This window comes from Jaculus jaculus, chromosome 9 (assembly GCF_020740685.1).
Source record: "Jaculus jaculus isolate mJacJac1 chromosome 9, mJacJac1.mat.Y.cur, whole genome shotgun sequence".
Classification (NCBI taxonomy): Eukaryota; Metazoa; Chordata; class Mammalia; order Rodentia; family Dipodidae; genus Jaculus; species Jaculus jaculus.
In genome coordinates this window covers 121298801-121322908 of record NC_059110.1, presented here as the reverse complement: position 1 = coordinate 121322908, position 24108 = coordinate 121298801, and the positions used below count along the sequence as shown (strand labels likewise).

General features: G+C 51.4%; 2 long non-coding RNA genes across 2 annotated transcripts; one reads left to right on the top strand and one right to left on the bottom strand.

The window, feature by feature from the left end:
- Window positions 1-2091: 2091 nt before the first annotated feature.
- On the bottom strand, window positions 2092-3932 carry LOC123463604. Its single transcript, XR_006639020.1, has 3 exons — window positions 3757-3932; window positions 3343-3423; window positions 2092-2224 (listed from the first exon to the last, which is right to left on the bottom strand). It is a non-coding gene; the product is annotated as an uncharacterized LOC123463604 (long non-coding RNA).
- A 1-nt stretch (window position 3933) lies between these two features.
- LOC123463603 lies at window positions 3934-6306 on the top strand. Its single transcript, XR_006639019.1, has 3 exons — window positions 3934-4277; window positions 4773-4912; window positions 6106-6306. It is a non-coding gene; the product is annotated as an uncharacterized LOC123463603 (long non-coding RNA).
- Window positions 6307-24108: the final 17802 nt, after the last annotated feature.

Here is a 24108-nt window from a genome sequence, read left to right as displayed (position 1 = left end):
CTGGAAGCTCATGGGCCAGACACAGGAAGCAGCAAAAACAAGGGAGACCCTGTGTCCAGCAAACAGAAAGGAGAAGGGGGACAGACATCCCAAGGTTGTCCTCAGATCTCCATACGTTCAGTGTGGCACACTCAGACCCATGCACACACACACTCACACCACACACGTACACACATTCTTACATACAGAAACAGGTGATCATAAGAAAGTAAATGGTTAAAATGGTGTATCTTTTGCACAATAAAAAAGATAGCCGTAGCCAGGCGTGGTGGCGGACACCTTTAATCCCAGCACTTGGGGAGGTAGAGGTAAGAGGAGACCTGTGAGTTTGAGGCCAGCCTGAGAATACATAGTGAATTCCAGGTCAGCCTGGACTAGAGTGAAACTCTACCTTGAAAAACCAAATTTTATATATATATTTACATCTCGCCACAGCCCCAGAAGAAAGAAGAAGTAAAAGAGGCAGTAAGGACAGACGAAGCAACGGAACTCTTTTTCAGGACCCCGCGGAGCCTGGGGGAGTGAAGCCGTACCAATGATAATAAGACTGAATAGCTATGGGGATTAAAAAAAATCATCTCTCAGGCTCACACATGGATAATCGGGAGTTAACTCTTAATAAAATGATAAAACGCAGGAGCCAGAGGAATAAAAATTACCCTGTTAGCCCACTGCCAGAGATCATATTCATAAAGTAATGACTCCCCTCTTTACTCCCTCATTTTATTGAACAAGGTGTAATTGTAGCCAGGCTGTTACCCAACTTCCAGGGAAAGGTAACTGTCAATCAAGATGAAGCATGTCCCAGCCTGACAGGTGACAGGTGGGTCCGTGTGGCCCGTGAGGGAGCGAGTGTGTGGCCCTGTGGTTTAGCACTAGCCCGGTGCTCTTTGCTGAGGCAGCGAAGGACCTGAGAACAGAGCAGAAGGATCGCCTTCCGCAGACAGAACCCCTGAGCCCCAGAAAGGTGGGAGACTAGTCCAGAAGCCCCACCAGGAAACCCAGGGGAGGAGGACACCCCAGGAGACCATAGGCCAGAAAAGGAATGGAGCCGTTGCTCTCCGCTGTGAAGTCTGGGGTCGGCACTGTCTCACACTCCTTGTGTTACTGTGGTTTTTTGTCTCCTATTTGGAGAGTTTGTTTGTTATCTGTAGAAGGATGCTTCTGAGTGTTGAAGGGATTTTTTAAAAAATATTTATTATCTAGCTTCTTTTTTATTTTATTTATTTGAGAGAGAGAATAGGCATGCGTGCCACTGCACCTGAACTCCAGATGCATGCGCCACTTGGTGCATCTGGGTACTGGGGAAATGAACTTGGACTGGCCGGCTTTGTAAGGCAGGACCTTTAATTGCTGAGCTATCTCCCCAGCCCCTCATTTATTTTTTATTTTTATTTTTTAGTATAATAACTTGTGTTTTATATAAAATCTTGAATAATCCTCCTTTTACTTTATTTAAAATTTTATTGGCAATTTCACACCTGTACATAAAGTACTTCATTTTGTTTTTTGGTTTTTCGAGGTAGGGCCTCTCTCTAAGGCTGACTTGGAATCCACTATGTAGTCTCAGGCTGGCCTCAAACTCACGGGGGTCCTCCACCACACCCAGCTCATAATGCACTTTGGACATAACCCCTTCCCATTACTTGTCTCCCTTCCTCCATCCCCCATCCACTGAACCCAACCTCCCCAGTTCTTCCCTCTTCCCTCTTCTAGTTTAATGTCTTCTTTCTTCGTGTGTGTGTGTGTGTGTGTGTGTGTGTGTGTGTGTGTGTGTTCCACTGAGTTTAATTAGGGTGCCTGCATTTGTGAGTGTGGGGTTGTTTACCATTGCATGTGCCACTTACGTGGCCTCACGCTGCCTTCGCCAGCCATGATGGAATGCTGAAGGGCTCAGTATTGTGAGGTAACAACAGTGGACCATTGCTGGGAGGCCATGAATATATAACCGTGATCGCTTTTTTTTTTATTTTGGTTATTTATTTATTTATTTATTTGAGAGCGACAGACAGAGAAAGAGGCAGATAAAGAGAGAGAGAGAATGGGCGCACCAGAGCCTCCAGCCACTACAAACGAACTCCAGATGCATGCGCCCCCTTGTGCATCTGGCTAACGTGGGTCCTGGGGAATCAAGCCTGGAACCGGAGTCCTTAGGCTTCACAGGCAAGCGCTTAACCACTAAGCCATCTCTCCAGCCCAGTGATCACTTATTTTTGAGGTTGTCCTAGAAAGCAGAAAGTAGGATTAAGTAGATTAGAGATGCATCACAAGAAACGAGGGAGGGAGGGAGCTTGATTTTGGCTAAGTGTGGTGATATACATCTGTAATTCCAGCATCTCAATTTCAGAGATCAGCACAAGTTCCAAGCCAGCGGGGACTACACAGCAAGAGCTGAGACATGAAGACAGAGAGAGAGGAGAGAGAGAGAGAGAAGAGAGAGAGAGAGAAAGAGACCCTTTGAACCTGGACCCCGCCAGGGCTTATATCAGAAGGACTGAGTCACTGAAGGGCAGGGGTTCCCTCATTCTTGTCCCTCCAATCTCCCTCAACTAAGGTAGTTTCATAGGCTACACCTTGTCTGCCCCCCAATACCAAACACCAACCCCGTAATGGGAAGCCGGAGGTCGTATTTTCAGACCTCTCCCCAAACCCCAGAATCAGAAGAGTTTGGACATAGAAAAACCCATGAATCAGGGCCACCCTCATCCGTCCCCAGTGTCTGATATCCCACTTTGTGGAGACCCTCTCCAGACAACCAGCCCAGTATGGGGGTGGAGGCTTCCCCTCTCCTTCACCTCCTTCACCTGGCACAGCTCTGGCTCCTCCTTCATGATACCCCCACATGCACACACAAGCACGCATGCTAGGTGCTGCTGTTCTAAATCTTCTCTATCTGACTAGAGTGCCCAGCACAGGAGGGCCCAGCTGACTGGCTGCAGACAGCGGCCTCTCTCCATCCCACACTCGGGTCTATGGGGGGGGGGGGGGCTGGATCTATGAGTCTGAAGAGGCTGGGGGACGGGAACTTCAGGAATTTCTGAGGACAACAGAAAGAGATGGAAGAGAGTGACTGCCCAGTCCCTAATGCTTGCACACGTGTGCACACACACACATACATACACACACCCTTCTCTATAATAATTGTAATTATGTAATACTATAATTAGCTCATATTCCTGCATACTTACACACACACATACACACACCATTCTCTATAATAATTATAATTATGTAATAATATCATAGGCTCATATTCCTGCATACTTACACACAGACACACACACACACACACACACACACCATTCTCTCGGAGCCCCTCTTGGCACCCACACCTCACTGTACCCAGCTCCTTTGCTGAAGGCTTCTCTGCACGGCATCGCAGCAGGCAAGTGTTTGACCCTCCTTTGTTTCCTCTTCCTGGTCCTTGGGAGAGGATCAGTCTTAATTAACATCAAGGCTCTCTAGAGCACATTCCACACCCCTTCCAAGGGGTGATCCCTCATTGCGGCATATTGATAGAAAACAGGGGAGCGAGCCAAGACAGTGGGTTCCAGAAAATAGAGAGCCAGGATTGGCTGTCTGTCCACTCCAAGTTCTCCCTCTGTTGACCAGACCCTCCTTAACCCCTCAGCTGAACAGACTTCTAGAATACATCGCTGAGGCCCGCCCTCTGCCCCCTCAGCTCAAGTCTCCTCTAAAACAATGTGACTCCCCTGGCCATTTGCTAACCCAGTTTAGGTCTCCTCCACTCCTCACCTCGCCTCTCCCACCCTAGGGCCAGGTCTTTCTCCTTCAAGGAGCAGCCTCCCCTGGGGCAAGGGCAAGGGCAGGGTGGGCAGGAGGCTGAGCCCACAGCCTCCCCTCTCCTCACTCGCTGTAACTGACATTTTCCATCTGACAGATTCTGTTTCACTGCCTCCGGTTGCCAGGGCAACAAGTGGAAAGAACTGCAGCCGGAGCCCTTCGCTGCCTTGCTCTGGACATAAGCAGCCCTTTTCATCACGGAAGGGAAGCCCGGAGATGAGAGGGTTCCAGGGTTCCGAAGAGCCAAGAGCCAGCACAGAAGAGGCTGAAGAGGAGCAAGGGCAGGGCAGGGACCTCCAGCGGCAATCCGAGAGCCCCAGACCGCCCCCCTCCTGGGACAAGGCAGCCCCTTCGCCAGGACTCTGATTCTCTGCCCCAGCCCTGGCCCAGCTGGTCTGCGTCCGTCGTCCTTGAGAGCTGCAGCCAACATGACCACGCCTCTGCTCTGCACAGTGGGCACTGTCGCCAGTGAGGTACTGGGGCTCAGGGTGGACCTTACGCTCCAGGTGAAAGAGGCTCCCGCTGAAGTGATGGACGAGATCTCCGTGTGGGGTTATACAGGCCCATCTTTGGAGATGGAGTTCTGGGGAAAACATCTGCTGCCCAGGAAAATGAGAGCAGAGGTGCCAGGGTTGAAGGGAAAATGTCAGAGAAGGGTAGGGTGGCTCTTTCACAAAGTCTGGAGGCCTTGGGTTGACAGAGATACCTGTACCTTGCCCATTGATTTTTTTTTTTATTATTAAGTAGGAACTTGGTATGGACGTACCATGTGTTGCTGCCATCATTTCCCTCCTCCCTGCCCCCACTCCACTGAGGGCTCTCCTTGCTGGGATTGCTGGGGTTCACCAAGGGCTTGTGAGAGCAGCACTGTGTCATGGTGTGCCCCGGAGGGGGGCGATACCCTTGGATATTCCCTCCCACCTTGTGGCCCTTACAATCTTTCCTTCCCCTCTCCGGTAAATTCTCAGGGCAGAACACACACACAGTGGATGTTTTCTTGCCTTCTTTGAGAACATGTCTTGGATGCTACCATTTCTGGAAGGCCCCTCAACAACAACAATGGTGAAGATGGCTTGTATTGGGCGAGTGTTCTAGAAGTTTACAACAGGTAATGTTGAGGTGGGGATCCAGCACAGGCTGGAGAGGATCTTGGATGCCAAGGTCAGAAGTTTCATCTTTTCTTAGGATTAGTTGGGAACCTAGCAAAGGGTGCTTGGTGGCTTCTCCAGAGTATATATGTCTACATATTAAATCCTGGAAACTGTGAGTATGACTTTATAGGAATAAAGCGTCTTTGAAAATGTCATCACATGGCAGGCCTCGAGATGAGAGCCATTATGAACTGTCTGCTAGAAGTCATTCACAAGTGTCCCCGGGAGACAGGCGAAGGTTAGGTAGTACAGACATATAACCATACAGACAGAGCTTGGAGTGATGCAGCCAACAGCCACGGAACATGGCAGTCACCAGAAGTAAAAAAAAAAAAAAAAAAGCAATTTTCCTGTAGAGGTCCAAGGAGATGCAGCTTGGCTCAGGCAGCCTCAGTTTCCCTATTGTCCAAATGGGGTCTCAGCAGGCACACAGAGAGCAGGATGTGAGGATGAAGAGAAGGAATGAGCCACGGCACCAGGATGTGAGAGGAAGAGAGGGACAGAGCCATGGCACCGGGATGTGAGATGAGGAGAGGGAGAGAGCCACGGCACCGGGACGTGAGGATGAAGAGAGGGAGAGAGCCAAGCACCCGCCTGGCACTGCCCCCAGGTCAGCGTCACACCTGAAAACAGGGATGCTAATAGAGAACACTCAGCTCCCAGCTTCAGAGCTGGTCCAGGTAGGCAGCAGTATCCTCTCCCAAATGTAGGTCCCATACCCATCCTGCCTGACCTCACAGCTGAGTCTCCTGTCTTTCTCCTTCCTGGATGTCCCAGCCCCCAGTCTAGAGCTCACTGAGAAGACAACACTGTCATTTCCATGGTGGAAGTAGCGTCTGACCAGAGGGAAGCCTTTAAGGAGAGTACCTCAATGGGGACCTCAGTGGCTTAGCAATTAGGGTGCTTACCTACCAAGCCTAAGGTCCCATATTCAACTCTCCAGATCCCTCGTAAGCCAGACTCACAAAGGTGAGGCAAGTGCAAGGTCGCACATACCCACTAGGTGGCGCAAGCATCTGGAGTTTGATTGCAGTGGCTGGGGCCCTGGTGTGCCAATTCTCTCTCTCTCTAAAAATAAATAAATAATAATAATAAAAGGAGAACCCTCATTGCATGGGGACCTTTTATAACTGTCTACTTGATTTCACAGGGCTACTACCCTCTTCTTGAGTACAGGCTGCAGGGACCACACCTACAGGGAAGGCAACAAGGAATGGAGATGGAGCCCTGCTGAGGCCTAAGATGTGCATGAGTCCCCCCGAGCTTCCCCGAAGTCTGCCTCGCTTAGACTGAAGCTGAGGCACGGATAGGGCAGCTGTCCACAGCATCATGAGGAAGATCACTGCCTCCAGCCGACCCCCCCCCCCCCCCCGCCACATTTTAGCCTCCCAGCACATCACACTTTCCAGTTGCCATCAGTGTAGGGGCAGGGTTTGCAGACAGGCTGAGATTCAAGGGCAGAAGGTGCGCAGTGAGAATGGAGGCCTTACCCAGCAGGGTCCTTCAGGTGCTGTTCATCCATTCTGCTTGCACAGCGTTCAGTGTTACACTGGATAGGAAGACATGGCCCAGGGGCTGCGATGGACTCAGGGCCTCTCGACTGAGTCACACCTCCTAGCTCTATCAGTTTCTTTAGGAACATATTTCTTTTTCTTTTTTTTTTCTCTTTACTTTTTTTTGTTGTTGTTTTTGGTTTTTCGAGGTAGGGTCTCACTCTGGTCCAGGCTGACCTGGAATCCACTATGTTGTCTCAGGATGGCCTTGAACTCATGGTGATCCTCCTACCTCTGCCTCCTGAGTGCTGGGATTAAAGGTGTGCACCACCACGCGGGGCTTCTCTTCACATTTTTATTTGTAAATGTTTAATTAATTAATTTATTTATTTGAGAGAGAGAGAGAGGGAAAGAGACAGAATGGGCATGTCAGGGCCTTCGGCCACTGCAAACCAACTCCAGACACATGCACCCCCTTGTGCATCTGTGTGACATGGGTCCTGGGGAATTGAACTGGGGTCCTTTGGCTTTGTAGGCAAATGCCTTAACCACTAAGCCATCTCTCCAGCTTCCATATTTACAGACAATAATCCATGATAATTCCCTTCCCTCCCCCACTTTTCCCTTCACAAATCCACACTCCATCATATCCCCTCCCTCTCTCTGTTAGTCTCTCTTTTATTTTGATGTCACCATCTTTCCCTCCTATTATAAGGACTTTGTGAATGTATTGCTAGGCACTGTGAGGTCATGGACATTGAGGCCAATTTCTATCTGGATGATTGAATTGTAAGCACTCCTACTCTTCCTTTGGCTCTTAAATTCTTTCTGCCACCTCTTCCACAATGGACCCTGAGCCTTGGAAGATGTGATAGAGATGTTTCAGTGCTGAACATTCCTCCATCAAGTCTTCTCAGCACTATGGTGTCTTTTGGGTCATCCCAGGTGTCACCGCCACCTGAAATGAGAGGTTTCTCTAATAGAAAGTGAACGTAGCATTAACATATGGGTATGAATGTTAAGTAAAGTGCTAACATGGCAGTTTGGTGTGCATAATATATGCATTTAGCCAGACAAGAGCAGGCATTACACTCCTAATGCTCATGACCTCCCGCACCATAGGCTTTTGATTAGGTTTTCGGTACTAAACAGGAATTCCCTCCTATTGAGTGGACCTCCAGTCCAATTAGAGAGTAGTTGGTTTCCCCAGTAACAGACATGCCACTATTATACTCATTGGCTCATTTGGCCTGGCTGACCAAACTTGAGGCCTGCAGTGTCCACTATTTTCATCACTGATGACCTCTGTCTCCCATAGGGCTGCATGCAGTGCAGTTTTTTCCAGCTTTCTGTCAGCTGGTCTATAGGGAGGAGGTTTTCAGCTCAGCCTCAGTTTGATTTTTTGGTGACCTTGCAGCCCAGGCATGTGGAATCTTCAGCAATAGGGTCTTACCATCTATTCCTGGTGGGAAACCAAGAGCCTTGGCTATAGCCCAGAATGTTTGGGAGGGCATTAGGGACCTCTCTGGTCAACAACTCACTGGAAGGTATTCCATCCCTGGCACTGCATTCTTTCTAGTAGTAGTCTGTGGCTTCTGGGTATACCATTTGTTGATAGTTATTTATTTGTTTGTTTTGTTTTTGTTTTATCCAGGTAGGGTCTCACTCTAGCCCAGACTGACCTGGAATTAACTATGTAGTCTCAGGCTGGCCTCAAACTCACCGTGATCCTCTTACCTCTGCCTCCTGTGCGCTGGGATTAAAGGCATGTGCCACCAAGATGGGTGCTATAATTTTTTAATTGATTGATTGATTTGCACATGAGTGTACATACATATGTAGGTGAGCACATGCCACACACCTGTGTGAAGGTCAGAGGAGAACATCAAGGTGTCTGTGCTCTTCCCTTTTATTGAGACAGGATCTCCACGGTCAAGGAACACTAGTCTAGCTGGCCCTTGAACTTCAGATTTGCCTGGCTGTACCTCCCATGGCCATAAGAGTGTCAGGATCACAGACAAATGCACCACTTTGCATCTGGCTTTACGTGAGTGCTGGAGAATTGAACCTGTGCTGGCAGGCTTTACAAGCGAGTAGAAACACTCGAGGGATAAAGCCTGACTCAAAGGACCTTAAGACGTACACCCCAGAAGCACATACCGGGGATACCATCATACCTGGCTCTTTGATTTTTGAGATACTCCTTCCAGGATGGCCTTGAACTCACTCTATATCCGGTGATGACCCGGGATTTCTGAACCTCTAAAGTCCTGGGATCACAGGCACATGCCACCACACCTAGTGCCTGGTTTTGTAAGTAATCTAGACATGATCCAAATCTTGCAGGAGGACATGCGAAGGAGGACACGTGTAAACACTTCGTTGTGCTTTATGAAGACCCGGAACATCTGCAGAATTTGGTATCCACAGTCCTGGAACCAATTTCCCATGGGTACTGGAGACAACTGTGTTTTTCATTTCTGAGTATTTGCACTGATGTTATGTAAAAGTATTGCTTTGTGCTTGTTAGTAGCCTTCAAGAAATTGAGAATGCATGTTATAACCCCTAGTAGAATAAACACTAAAAATGGTAAAGGACAGGCTAACCACAAGGTAACAGGAGAGCAAATAAGACCACAGTCTTTGCTTGACTCACTTAAAAGAAGAAAATGAACCCAGGCATGGTGGTGCACGCCTTTAATCCCAGCACTTGGGAGGCAGAGGTAGGAGGATCGCCGTGAGTTCAAGGCCACCCTGAGGCAACATAGTGAATTCTAGGTCAGCCTGGGCCAGAGTGAGATCCTACCTCGAAAAAATAAAAAAGAAGAAGAAAATGGAAGAAAACAAATCACATCATGGAACAAATATTAAATTGTGAGATGAAAGATTTGAAACAGAACAAATCAGTTATTAGATTAAATGTAAATGGATTTAATATTCCAATTAAAAGGCAGTCAGATGAACAAAGTGGCACATGTATCCGGAGTTCATTTGCAGTGGCTAGAGGCCCTATGCGCGCAGTGTCCTCTTTCTCTCTCCCTCATAAATAAATAAATAAATAAATAAGGCAAACACTGTCAGACTTAAGTTTGTTTTTTTTTTTTTTTTTAATCAAGCTATATGTGCCACATAACATCACAGACGTGCTGAAAGTAACAGAGGCTTACTTCATAGGTGTGCAGAAGGATGCTGCCTGGACAGGTGACTGGGAGGTGGAACTCCTCCACAGCGCTGCCAGTCTCACAAAGACAGCGCAGTGCTTCCTTGGGGACAGGGCATCTCCTCACACCTCATGGTCAAAGCTCGTCACATAGCCTTGCTTCCCCGGGAGACAAGCATCCCATGATGGGAGACAGCTCGTTGCCAGCGTTCTGCCGGTGGCTAACCCAGTGGAGTGAAGGCAGCCCGCCCATCAAGGTGGTGACTTCACCCAAGCATTTACTGTGCTATTGGCTCACTCCTCATCATCACAGACTTTACCCCGGCCAACTCTCAACTTATGTCCTGGATTCTGCACCATTGGCCACGGGCCTGAGTTGGTCAAGGTTCCCACCAAGGTTTCAGAGGTGGGAAGGTGATGGCTTCAGCTTAGAGCTGAGTGAATATGAGAGACTCCATATGCTTTAGGCATTTGACCTGGTGCATCCCATAGGCAAAAGACAGTGAGTACCAAGAGCTGAGAAGAAGGAGTGACAGAGAGCGAGCGAGCGAGAGAGAGAGAGAGAGAGAGAGAGAGAGAGAGGGGAACTGTTCCCACTCTCTGATTGTTCTGGGGCTGTGTAGCAAACCAGCCCTGACTTAGGAGTGAAAACAATAGCTCCTGTGTGTGGATGGCTGGTGTCTGTCCTGTGCTATCTAGATCCCAGCTGGGGAAGCTCAGAGGCACAGACACGGCACTAGGGTGGGACTTGGCAGATGTGAGTCCAATCCCCATTCTCACTTGAAACATGGTGTGGCCTTAATACCCAGGAGCTGAGGAAGGACCACAGAGAGCCTATTCCATCCCCTGGACACCCAGACCTCCCTTCCCCACTCTTCCCCACCTTCTTCAACCCAGTGAGGGAACCGCAGAGCTCCTTGGAAGCCCCTTAGACACAGGCCCTGCTGCCCTCTAGAGATAGCCTCGCCTACCTGCCTGGCGCCTGGCCCCTGCCCCCACATTCCCACATCACACACACACTCAGACCCACAAACACACACATTTCCAGGCACTGATGCACACACACACAAATACATTTACACGTGCAAACATACTAACAAGTATTTTCACACATACACATATGCATTCAAGCCCACAAACACACTTTCACATACATATCTTCGCTCATTCATATATTCACACACCAGCTCATGCGCACACGCGACAGCCACACACTCATATTTACACACTCACACATACACATCCTTCCCACAGACAGGAAGGTGTCCCTAACTCAGTACACTTGGGAACTTTTCCCAGCCAAGGGACCAGCAAGCAGCATAAAGCCAGGGTGTGGTTATTGAGAGCCCAGCTGAGAAAAAGAAGGAATCTCTCAGGAAAGCTCATGAGCAGCAGCCTGGAATGTTCCAGAATCTCTAAGAGTCATCCTTCTCCTCCCTACTTGCTGGGAGGGTACTGACCCTGGAACTCCCCACTGGGCAACGGGAGGTTAAGGGAAAGTCATGATCATGCCCCCAACCTCCTGGATGGGTTAAGGACCTCTTCTTGGCACCATGCCACACCTGTGCTAATGTCACTTCACCCACGCCCATGGTTCAGAAGCCAGAAGTCATCTGCAGAAGAGTCAGTCCCACCGCAGGGCCCCCAAGAGCATCTTCTAAACCATTAGCATACACGTTGTAAAGTTCTGCTGTTACAAAGCCTATTTTGGAGCCAGGCGTGGTGACGCACGCCTTTAATCCCAGCACTCGGGAGGCAGAAGTAGGAGGATCACCCTGCGTTCCAGGCCACTCTGAGACTACATAGTGAATTCCAGAGAGACCCTGCACTGAAAAAATAAAACAAACAAACAAAAAAGGCCCATTTTCTGTTCATGAAGAGGGAGAGGTGGCAGGTTCTGGGAACAGCGGGTGTGTGCCCAGGACCTCTTCCAACACAGCATGGAAACGATTTCTGAGGCCCATGGAGGCAGGGGGAGGGCACGGCGGCGGGGGGGGGGGGGGGGCTGAGCCGGGGAAGCCACGGGAGGGAAGAGTTGGCCCAGAAGCGCCCGGAGCTGCCAGAGTCCGCCGGCCGGCCTCCCTCCAGTGGTGTCCAGGAAAGGTTCTGTTGCCATGGGAATGTCCACTCGATGGCTGCACTCTGCAGAAAATCACTTACCAGCCAACTTGGCTGGAACACATCTCTTCTAAAAAGCAAGCTGGACCTTTGGTGCCTGGCCTCACCATGGCCAAGTATGTAAGCGTGGAGTGGAGTGGAGAGGCCGGTCCAGGCACAGAGGCCGAAAGACAGATGGCCTTAGGGCCGGACACCGCAGCAGGACAGGGAGGGACACGAGCCCCGTGGATGGGCTCCGCAGGTCTGTAAGGAGCCTCCCGAGGAACTAAAATGGCAGCGTGGGGAGGAAGCCATTCTGTTCCACCTGGTCAGTTCTGCCAAGGGCCAGGGGGACGTGAGAACACAGAGGTGCTTTCCATCCCTTCCCAGGGGGCTTGGAGCCCAGAAGACAGGGAACTAGTGAGCAGAGGGTTAACAGTAAGTGACAGGGACAGTAAGAGACCGTGTGCAGAGGGAGGAGAGCGTGTGAAGGAAGGTCACCCATGGGTGGGTTTGGCCATACGAATAGCAGCTTGCTAAACACACAGGGGCAAGGGTGAGAGCTCTGGGCAGAGGAAACATGAGTAAGGAGTGTGGTCATGGAATACTAAATTAATACATTATGAGAACAAAAGGTTATCAGTGCTGTCAACAGCCAGGGACAGGATCCTAAGGTCAGAAGCCAAACACTCCCCGTAGAGCCTGGCTGTTGGCTTGGTGCAATGGGAGGAACTCAGACTGGCACCCGGCCGAGGTAAGCAGGACTAAGAGCAGGATAGCGCCCAAAGAACAGACAGGACGTGGGGCTCTGCCAGGGAGGGAAAGAGCCGGAGCAGGGTCAGCACCCCGCAGAAGAAACGGAATCCTCAAGGGAGGGCTGCGAGGGAGGACCCGGCACCAGAGCTGCAGCCAAGGCTCCACTGGGCACTCAGCCTTAGCCGGCATGTGGGCAGAGGAGGGCAGTACTGAGTTTCACTCAGTAGGGCCACTCTGAGGAAGGGGGACCAATTTTGCACTGGAAAGAGGCTTTGGAGCCAGATTACAGGAGTTCAAGTCCCCGTATATCTGATTCTTTGCTGTGTGGCCTTGGGCAAACTGCTGGACCTCTCTGAGACCGGGTATCCTCTTCTGTACATAATTCCACTGGGTCGCCACAAGGACCCAGGGTTTACACAGGCTACAGCACTTTTCTGCTTGTGGCTGGGACAACACCCTACCAGAACAATTTATGAAAGGCAAGGGTTTATTTCAGCCTACAGTTTCAAGAGGAAGTTTCATTATGGTGAGGAAAAAAATATGGCAAGAACACACCTCCTCCAGCAAGACCCCACCTCCCAAAGGCTCCAAAAGCTGGCGACTGAGTGTGAGGCTTAATCACGAACACGTGAGGCAGTGGGGGACACTGCCCATTCAAATACCACAGAGGTCAAGGCACAAGTCACACGTCCCAGGACAAAGCTGATATGAGCTCTTCAGGCCTTGAGTCCCTGGCCTAGGTCTTCCTGAAGCCATCACAGCATGTGGCTACTGATGGACTTGGGGGAATGAAAATGCTGTGTGCAGTATCTCCCCTTCAAGGCCAATGAGACTGCACAGCACCTTCCAGAGTGAAGACCATCTTGTCCTTCCTCAGTGTGACCCACCTACCATGCTAGACAAAACACAGTTATGGGGCTGGAGAGATGGCTTAGCAGTTAAGGTGCTTGCCTGAAAAGCCAAAGGGCCCAGGTTCGACTCCCCAGAACCCACGTAAGCCAGATGCACAAGGACATGCACATATCTGGAGTTCATTTGCAGTGGCTGGAGGCCCTAGCACACCCATTCTCTCCCCCCACTTTCTCTCTCACTCACCTAAAAATAAATAAAATATTAAAATAAAACACAATTAGGGGTGGGGAGATGACTCAGTGGGCAGTGCTTGAGGACCTGAATTTGATCCCTAGCACCCACATTAACTGCCATTCATGGCAGCACACACCTAGAATCTCAGTGCTGGGAAGGTGAGATGGGTACTCACTAGCCAGCCAGGCTAGCCTAACTGGCCAGCTTCAGCCAGCGAGAGACACTGTCAGGAAGGAGTTGCACAGCATTGCTGAGGGTGATGCCTGTGTGCTGTCCTCTGGCCTCTACGTGCCTATGTGCATTCTCATGCACCTGTAGGGAACTTTAAAAAAGGGGCGGGGGGGGAGGACAAAGGAGATAGCTCAACAGTTAAAGGTCTTGCTTGCAAAGCCAGCTGGCCCAGGTTTGATTCCCAAGTGCTCACATAAAACCAGATGCACAATGTGACACATGAGTCCCCTGTGTGCCCATTCTCATTCTCTCTCCCTCTCTCTCTCATAGATGAATAAAAATATTTTGAAAGGAAGAGAGTAAGAGGTACCTCTTCAGTAGGGAGCCCAGGTTCTGAACAGAAAGGTATGGAAGGATTGCCCTCACAGGAAAGGTGGTGTCTGTGGGAACCTTGCTGCCATTAGCTCCGTGCATCACACACCCTCCAGGAGAAGCAGGGATGAAGGTGAGAGGGAGATGAGGATGGGGCGAAAGTTCCTACCCCACCTGTGTGACCCCAAGATGGTCACATCTCCCGGATAGGAAAGACATGTTCCCTCATACTTCCCTATTGTCTCTCTGGAGCCAGTGGACATTTGGGCCTGGCCAGGAAATCCTCCTACCGCCCAAGCCTAGGACAAAATGTCCCTACAACTTTTTCCCAGTGGCATCTTGTCCCAGCTGCTCTGGTGCACTAGGATACCAATGATGCTGAGATATTGTGGTCCAAACAGAAGCCTCCCAGGTGAAGAAAAAGGAGAAGGATGACAAAGCCCCACTCCGGCCCTGTGCAGCTCAGAGCCCAGCCCGGTCCCGGGACCCCGTCCTTGCTTCTGAGGTCACATTTCAGCCTTTCCACGTGTGCATGTGTGCAAGTGCTCCGCAAAGGACCTTGGCGCTTTTCTAATCCACAGGGGTCCGAAGCTTGGGGCTGACCATCCAAACCAAATGGAAAATTCAAAACCTGCAGGTGGAGCTCACTTTGAAGGCAGGACTGTCCACAGTCCAGCCGATCACTGTGGCCAGACATGTGGGATGTGTCCTGACACCAAGTGTCTACACTCCTGCATCACCTGTCACCTCAGCACCACCTAGGGGCCCCAGCTACAGAGTATCTGCCCCATCTTTTTTTTAAAAAAAAAAATTTAGGGCTGGAGAGATGGCTTAGCGGTTAAGCGCTTGCCTGTGAAGCCTAAGGACCCCGATTCGAGGCTCGATTCCCCAGGACCCACGTTAGCCAGATGCACAAGGGGGCGCACGCGTCTGGAGTTCATTTGCAGTGGCTAGAAGCTCTGGCGCGCCCACTCTCCTCTCTCTCTCTCTTTCTCTCTCTCTCTCTGCCTCTTACTCTCTCTGTCTGTCGCTCTCAAATAAATTAATTAATTAATTAATTAAAAATTATATTTATTTATTTATTTATTTGAAATAGGGAGAGGAAGAGAGAATGGGTACATCAGGGCCTCCAGCCACTGCAAACAAACTCCAGACACATGCGCCCCTTATGCATCTGGCTAACATGGGTCCTGGGGAATCGAGCCTAGGTCCTTTGGCTTAGCAAGCAACTGCCTTAGCCACTAAGCCATCCCTGCAGCCCTATCTGCCCCATCTTAACCCCATGACATCCACTGGTTTCAACATCCCTGGCGGGTGAGGAGTCAAGGCCAAGAGCTCCTCTGGGCAGAGAAAGGAAACAGCCTCAGCTGCCCCAGGCAGGATGACCCAGAGGTGCCAAACTGCAAACCATATCTGTTGCAGCTCCCTTCTCCTTGTGGGGACAAAGCGCCCAACCAGACGCAGGTGGGGGCAGGAAAGGATTGGCTTTGGCTGACAGTCTCCAGGGGAAGTTCCACGGTGGCAGGGGAAAGCATGGCACGAACAGAGGCTGGGCAGCCCCTCTGCCCCAGCAGGTGGACACAGCAGCACAGGAGTAAACTGAACTCTAGCAAGAGAGAGTTAACTATAGCGCCCCAAAGCCTGCCCCCAACAACACACCTCTTCCAGCAAGGTTTCACCTCTCAAGATGCCATTAGCTGCAGACCAAGCACCCAAACGGCAGAGTTCATGGGGGACGTCTGATCCAAGCCACCACAGCATCGGAGAACTTGAAAGAGCCTTTCACAGTGGAAAGCTGGAAAACCATGACCCCCATTTGTTGGTTTGCCTGTACAACCATCCATAAGAACCACCCAGTCTCCTGGTTATTTACTGAAGGGGCAGGAGACTGTGGCTCACATGAAGTGTGTGGCACTGTGTCTCCTGGATGATCAAGTGCCCAACATTTGATACATTTGCATTTAACTCCACTCCCTTTGCTTCTCTCTTCTGGGATTGTTTTAGGTCTGTTAATTATCTTAATTGGGATCTTCCTGTAACGCAAACAAAGAGACTTGGCTTCTGGGGCTGCGGCTGCTGGCAGAACCTACTTTCCCAGTCCCCAGAGACCCACCGCCTCTGGAGGCTCCTGCCTTCTGCCGGTGCTCCAAGCTCGCTCTGCTGACAACTGCACCAGGTGCGCTTGTGTGGGAGCATGCCTGTGCACGTGAGCGCGTGTGTATGCGCGCATGCGTGCTCTGTCTCCCGCGGAGACCCTCCACTGCTTCAGAAGATCAGAGTGGTGTGTGAAGACATCCACAGACCTGCGAGTCAAGGACCTTGGACCATTTTTTACTGGGGGTGGGGCGCATGGGTGTGTGTGTGTGTGTGGTGTGCTGGTGTGTATGCATGTTTCTATGCATGTGCATGTGGAGGCCAGAGGCCAGTGTTGATCTCTTCCTTAATTGCTTTCCATCTTATTTTTTGAAGCAGGCTCTCTCGCTGAACCTGGAGTTCACCAAACTTGGCCAGACTAGCTAGCCAGGAAGCCCTGAAGCTCCTCCTGCCTAAACCTCTTCAGTGCTGGCAGTTTAGGAATGTGCCAGCATGCCCAGCCCTTGACACGGGCACTGGAGATCTGAGCTCAAGTCCTTATGCTCACACAGAAAGTGCTGTGCCAACTGAGCTGCTCCCAGCCCTGCCCTGGATTATTCTGTCTGTCCTCCTCTGTGGACTAGACAGATGCAGGGACGGGACCCTGGGCCAGCTTCCTTCTCCTGCCTTTGTGTCCTCACCTGTGAAATGCTCGTCCAGACACGGAACCCCTGACCTCTTGTCAGTGACCCCATCACAGTTGTGGGCGGGTGAGATCCATCTGTTACTAAGAGAGATGAGTCCCAAGCCCCCTTCCACCATTAGTCTCCTTCTAGAAGCTTCTGCTGGTCATAGAACTAAGCAAAACATGTGGAAGTGATCAAAATCACAGAGCAAGGTTGTGAAAGATCCACCTCTGTACACTCAGCATCAGGACCCCAAGGAGCAGCAAGGGGCATGGGGTCACACAGAGGATGTCTGGCTCCAGAGCAAAGCATTCACCTGGGTTGCCTGGGGGTCAAGTGTCCTCTGGGATGGGCCCTCCTCCCAGGATGCTCTGGGCTCTCTGAACATGAACTCTAGTTCCCAATCCACAATGCCCATGTTGCTAACCACAATTCCCCTGTTGCTGAGTCTGCCCTCCTCTCACCCACCCCCTGCGAGGCCCCAGGGTTGGGATGAATGCGTGCACACACACACACACACACACACACACACATCAAGCTGCTCGTGGGACCCCAAATCATGAAGACATTCTCATTCCATGCATTTATCCTGAGCTCTTCCTCATGGTAACCAGGCTGCTCAAAACCCTTCCACTGGCCAGCAAGGAACACACAAGCCGGCCAAGTCTGGGACTCAGACCTGCAATTCCAGCATTCGGGTGAGTGAGGCAGGAGGATCTCAAGTTCAAGAGCCAGCTGGGCGTGGTGGCCCACGCCTTTAATCCCAGCACTCAGGAGGCGGAGGTAGGAAGATCACTGTGAGTTCAAGGCCACCCTGAGACTACATAGTGAATTCCAGGCCAGCCTGAGCTAGAGTGAGACCCTACCTGGGGGGAAAAAAAAAAAAGATCCTGCCTGGGAGAGGCGCTGACTTGGGACTTGAGGTGGGATTCCAGTTCACTTTGCATTGGAAGATTCTCACCCAGTCAACTGCAAAAGCCCTCACAACAAAGGAAACTCCTTATTTTTTATAACCTTCTAAGGGAAGGGTCTCTAGAGATAAGACCTTGGGATATGACTTGGGTTACTAGGGTCAGGGGCTCAGAGAAGTCACACAAAAAAATTCAGAGTATTATCTGGTCCTGCTGTCCTGCCCTGGGGTCAAAGGAACTGTGGGGAAGGCGCCTACTATGTCTCCAAAGGACCGACGTCTGTCCCCTTAAAGGAACAGTTGTCTATGAACTAAGAATCTGGAGGTTTTATTCTCACAGGCCTGAGCATCTCCTGGGTTTTCAGTGAGGATGGCCCAGACCTTTAAGGATAGGTGTTGTGCAGTAGTGGGGGGAGAGGCTGGGTGAAGCCCAGGAAGCCAGCAGACTATGGGAAGACAGCTCATAGCTGACCCTTGGGAACGAGGAGCCAGCCTTAAGATAGTCATTGAGGGGCTGGAGGGATGGCTTAGCAGTTAAGGCATTTGCCTGCAAAGCCAAAAGACCCAGGTTCCGTTCTCCAGGACCCATGTTAACCAGATGCACAAGGGGGGCACGCATCTGGAGTTTGTTTGCAGTGGCTGGAGGCCTTGGTGCACCCATTCTTTCTCTCTCTCTAATTCTCTCTCTCTCTTTCTCCCTGTATCTCTGTCAAATAAATAAATAATTTTTTTTTTTTAATGTAACCACCGGTAGTGACCTTAGGATGACTCAGAAGGCACCATGGTGCTGAGAAGTGACAGAAGTGCTCAGCACTGCAATATCTCTCTCACACCTTCCAAGGCTCAGGGTCTATTGCAGAAGAGGTGGTGGAAAGAATGTAAGAACCAAAGGAAGGGTAGGACTCCTTACAATGTGCTCCTCAGGGCACAAAGTGGCCTGCATATCCATGACCTCACAGTGCCTGACACTACCTACTACACAAGACCACCATAATAGGAGGAAAAGATCATAACATCAAAATAAAAGAGAGACTGATTGAGATGGGGAGAATGGAGTTTTCAAAGGGGAAAGTGGGGGGAGGGAGGGTATTATCATGGGATTTTTTTTATAATCATGGAAGTTGTTAATAAAAAAATTTGTTGAAAAGAAAAATATAGCCATTGGGTAGCTGTCCCCTGCAATTGGGGTCCCATCTGTACCAGACAGGGAAAGTAGTTGGGCCTGCTCAAAGCAACAAAAGGGAGTGTCGTGGTCCCGGCCCAGCGTGCTGGAGCACAGACCCAGATGCCAGCCAGCAGCGGCCAGCTCTTTGACTGGAACCACCCGGTACCTGAACAGCCAGCGGGCAGGCAGTGGGGCCTCGAGCCTGGCACACCACCCTGCCCAGCCTGGATAGGCCTTCACTCCAGAGCGAGTCCCTCCTGCCCTCCCCAACCTCAAATCTTCCCTCTCAGGGTGGTGAGTGGCTTTGGGCCCGGAAACTCCACCCTGGGTTTTCATTGTTTTCACAGAAAAGCCAGTTTCTGCCAAAAGGGAAAATTGAGATGGGAACCGCTGCCCCTCCCCCCTCCCGCCCCCAGGACTATTAACCTCTTCGTTAAACCCTGCTGGTCCCCCACCCCCACACCACTGCTGGGGTCCTGAGACGGGACCTGGCTGGCGAGCCTTCCTCCAACCTTCTTGCTCTCAAGGCTCAGGACCCTGTATTCGATGCAAGAAGAGGCAGGACCAGTCAGGACACGACGGGAGGGGGGGAGGGGGAGAGGGAGGACAGGACTGCCCACAGTAGGAGGGGAAGAAATTCAGGGAACCCAGACCTAGGACCATCTCCAGCAGCTCCACCAGGGAAGGCCCCACTGGGGCTCTGATTTGAAAACCTGTCCAGGTGCTTCTGCAGCCCTGGGGCCCTGCTGGGGAGCCCGTCCCTTGCTTTCTCTGCAGGAACCCATCCTGCCGCTCTCCCCCTGATTCCCACAGAGCTGTGGGCATCTCATACCCCTCTCCAACTTCCTCTGAGTCACCGGGAGGCTAGGCCCAGCTCCAGGAGGTGGGCCGTCCTCTGAAGGCCCCATGGAATTGGACCTGGAGCTCCAGGAGCACCGGACTAACCAGCCCAGCCTGGCCCAGGCCCAGCCCAGCACTTTCTGGCTGTCTTTTGGCCTGTGTCTAGCAGGAGACACCTTTCAGCTTCTGTCTCTGCTACAGAGGAGGACAAATGACTAGGAGTGTTGACACCTGGGCCAAGACAACTGAAATGGTATCACCACCTGCCAACACCTCCGCGGAAGTCCACGGAGGAGATGAGACATGGGCCAGCATGACTCATGGAGGGCCCACAGCAAGGGGTGGCTGTGAGATGTCAACAGTGACCTGTCCATAGGCTTTGGCCCTTTTATCTTCTAGCTGCACTGTCCCCTTCACAAGCAGGTGCTTGTCCTTGGCCATAACCACAACAGACAAGAGTGCAGCCATTGCTTGAAAGCCAACGCAGGGTTGCAGAGCTGGCTCAGTGAATAAGAACGCTTGTGGTCCAAGCATGAGGACCCCGGGTTCCCAGCACTCACCTGAACAGCCGGGCATGGTCAGACATGTCTGTAACCCCAGACCTACGAAGTACGGAGACCAGAGAATCACTGAGGCTTATGAAAAGTGGCAAGTTCCAGGGCTGGAGGAATGGCTTAGTGGTTAAGGTGTTTGCCTGCAAAGCCAAAGGACCCAGGTTCGCTTCCCCAGGACCCACATTAGCCAGATGTACAAGGGGCGCACGCATCTGTTTGCAGTGGCTGGAGGCCCTGGTGCACCCATTCTCTAACCCTCCCACCACCAATTTCTCTGTCAAATAAATAAATAAATTTTTTTAAAAAATTTAAAAAGAAGTGGCAAGTTCCAGAATCAGTGAGACTCCATTTCACATCTCAAGGAAATAAGCAGATGAGAGATGGAGGGGACACCTGCCATTCTCCTCTGGCCTCCAAGGCGTGTGCATGAGATGCCACATTGGCACATATACTGATATACACCACACACACACACACACACACACACACACACACACAGAGCCAACCTAGTCACCTCCCCCTAGAGAAGATGGCTGGGTTTCCAGGGCACCAGAATCCACAAATGCTCAAGTCTCATATACAACACGGTAGGAGTTTATGCATATATGTTGTATGCATCAACCCTACACCACTCATTTGCTTGACTACAAAGTAGGTAGTTTGATTGCTGGGAGGGTGTGGTCTGTGTCTATGTGATGTATGATGAATGCATAATCCCCATGCACATGTGTGCACAGGCCAGAAGAGGCTATCAGGTCCTCCCCCATCAGTATCAGGTCCTCCCCCATCAGTATCAGGTCCTCCCCCATCAGTATCAGGTCCTCCCCCTTCACTATCAGGTCCTCCCCCATCACTATCAGGTCCTCCCCCATCACTATCAGGTCCTCCCCCTTCACTATCAGGTCCTCCCCCATCACTATCAGGTCCTCCCCCATCACTATCAGGTCCTCCCCCTTCACTATCAGGTCCTCCCCCTTCACTATCAGGTCCTCCCCCTTCACTATCAGGTCCTCCCCCTTCACTATTAGGTCCTCCCCCTTCACTATCTGGTCCTCCCCATCACTATCAGGTCCTCCCCCTTCACTATCAGGTCCTCCCCATCACTATCAGGTCCTCCCCCTTCACTATCAGGTCCTCCCCCCCTTCACTATTAGGTCCTCCCCCATCACTATCAGGTCCTCCCCCATCACTATCAGGTCCTCCCCATCACTATCAGGTCCTCCCCCTTCACTATCAGGTCCTCCCCCTGCACTATTAGGTCCTCCCCCTTCACTATCAGGTCCTCCCCCTTCACTATCAGGTCCTCCCCCTTCACTATTAGGTCCTCCCCCATCACTATCAGGTCCTCCCCCTTCACTATCAGGCCCTCCCCTCTCACTATCATGTCCTCCCCCATCACTATCAGGTCCTCCCCCATCACTATCAAGTCCTCCCCCTTCACTATCAGGCCCTCCCCCATCACTATTAGGTCCTCCCCCTTCACTATCAGGTCCTCCCCCCCTTCACTCCTCCCCATCACTATCAGGTCCTCCCCCATCACTATCAGGTCCTCCCCATCACTATCAGGTCCTCCCCCTTCACTATCAGGTCCTCCCCCTTCACTATTAGGTCCTCCCCCTTCACTATCAGGTCCTCCCCCTTCACTATCAGGTCCTCCCCCTTCACTATTAGGTCCTCCCCCATCACTATCAGGTCCTCCCCCTTCACTATCAGGCCCTCCCCTCTCACTATCCTGTCCTCCCCCATCACTATCAGGTCCTCCCCCATCACTATCAAGTCCTCCCCCTTCACTATCAGGCCCTCCCCCATCACTATTAGGTCCTCCCCCTTCACTATCAGGTCCTCCCCCATCACTATGAGGTCCTCCCCCATCACTATCAGGTCCCTCCCCCATCCTCTGATATCTTATTTCCTTGAGACAGATTCTCTCACTGGGCCTGGGATCCACTGCTTTTCAGGTGGATTATGGGAGCCCCCATAATCTTCCTGTCTCTGCCCATCTTAGTATCAAGGTTATAGACAAACACCTCCTGGCTGGTAAAGAGAGTGCCAAGGATGTAACTCGGGCCCTGGTGCTCACACTGCAAGCACTCTTCCGGGCTCAACCATCACCCAGCCCTCTCCCAGGTTGGTTTTTTATTTGTATTGTTGCATTGTTCTAGGACTGTCTCACACACACACACACACACACACACACACACACACAAATACCTTCACTCCACTATTGGGTGCATCTGTGGAGGCAGAACCAGATACAGAGCGCCTCCTGCACTGGGGCTCAAATCAGGGTCCGTTTGTGGCAGGGGTTTGGAAAACAAGATGGGGACTCGGTGATGCCACCATTCTCTGCCAACTCACCCTTCCTAACCCATCTGGGTCTCTGATAACCTGCCTGGGGGACTGGATTTATCCTCAAAATTTTAGGAGCTGCCTCTCGTTGAGACAGTGTGCCTTGAACCGCTCACGTGTGGCTGTGTGGTTTCACACCGAGCTACCAGTAGCAGTCAGGTGCCACGGTTCGGGTGGGAGGTCCCCTTGTTACGCTCCATGCTCTGTGAGGGCACCCTTGCACTTCATATCATCAAAAGGAACCTGTGCGCACACGTCAGAAACAGCCAGCAGTACACACGGCCAGCGGTTTGTTCGTTCTGAGTTAATGTTTCATTTAGATTAATCTACACCACGTCTCGGGGAGGCATGCGACACTCAGCTGGCCTTGAGACTATGGGAGCCTAGCCGGTGATGAGGGGAATGGAGGAGCCGGAGCCCATCGAGACAGACGCACCACCACCGTGACTCTCAGGCACAAGTCTGAACACCGGACCCGAGGGACAACACGAAAGTTCAGAATGACTGGCTGTCTTTGTTGGACTCCATGTAAAGTGTGCTGGCTGGGGATGGAATGGAGAAGGCAAATTTGGGGGATTTTAGTCCTCTGGCTTCCTAGATTCTGGCCCTCTGAACAAAGTGCAGCATAAGACTCAGTTTTCGTCTCTGCTCGTTAGCATTCATGGTGAGGGGCAGCGTGAACTCCGGATTTCCCATTACACCCTTTGCTTAGGTTAAGAGATGCTGGATGTCAGCCAGGCGTGGTGGCGCACGCCTTTAATCCCAGCACTCGGGAGGCAGAGGTAGGAGGATCGCCTTGAGTTCAAGGCCACCCTGAGATTACATAGTGAATTCCAGGTCAGCCTGGGCTAGAGTGAGACCCTACCTTGAAAATACGAAAAAGCTCTTTCTGGGTATGTCTAGAAGAGACTAGCAGCTGCTCGGTGGACCGAGGGAACACCTGCCTTCACCCAGGCAGGCACCACTGAGGGCAATGCAACAAGGAGGTGACTAGAAGACATGTTTGCTATCTCTGCTGAGCCAGACCTCCTTCCATCACCATCTCCTGAACCCTGACATCAGAGGACATCAAAGCCGCCAGAACCTTCTACCCGCAGGACTCACCCCAGCACCATGCCCCATGCCCAGAGCACCCACTAGACTCACACTATCAGCCCTTTGACCTTTGGATGGAGACTAAATGACCGCACGAGCTGTCCCATGTGCAGAAGGAGCTCCATGGGGTTCCTGACCCTCCATTCCTACGACTTCTCCTCAAATACCACACACCTGACATGCGTGACACTGGGTAATCGCATCACAGTGGGAACATCAAAGAGCATGCTCACGCACGCTAAGATGGCGCCGCCTCTTCTACGTCGCCTGTGGCTGACAAGCTCGGCCACGCTGGCTCTGTTCCCTGGGAAGCCATGGTGACTACCCTTGGGATCTCCCACTATCT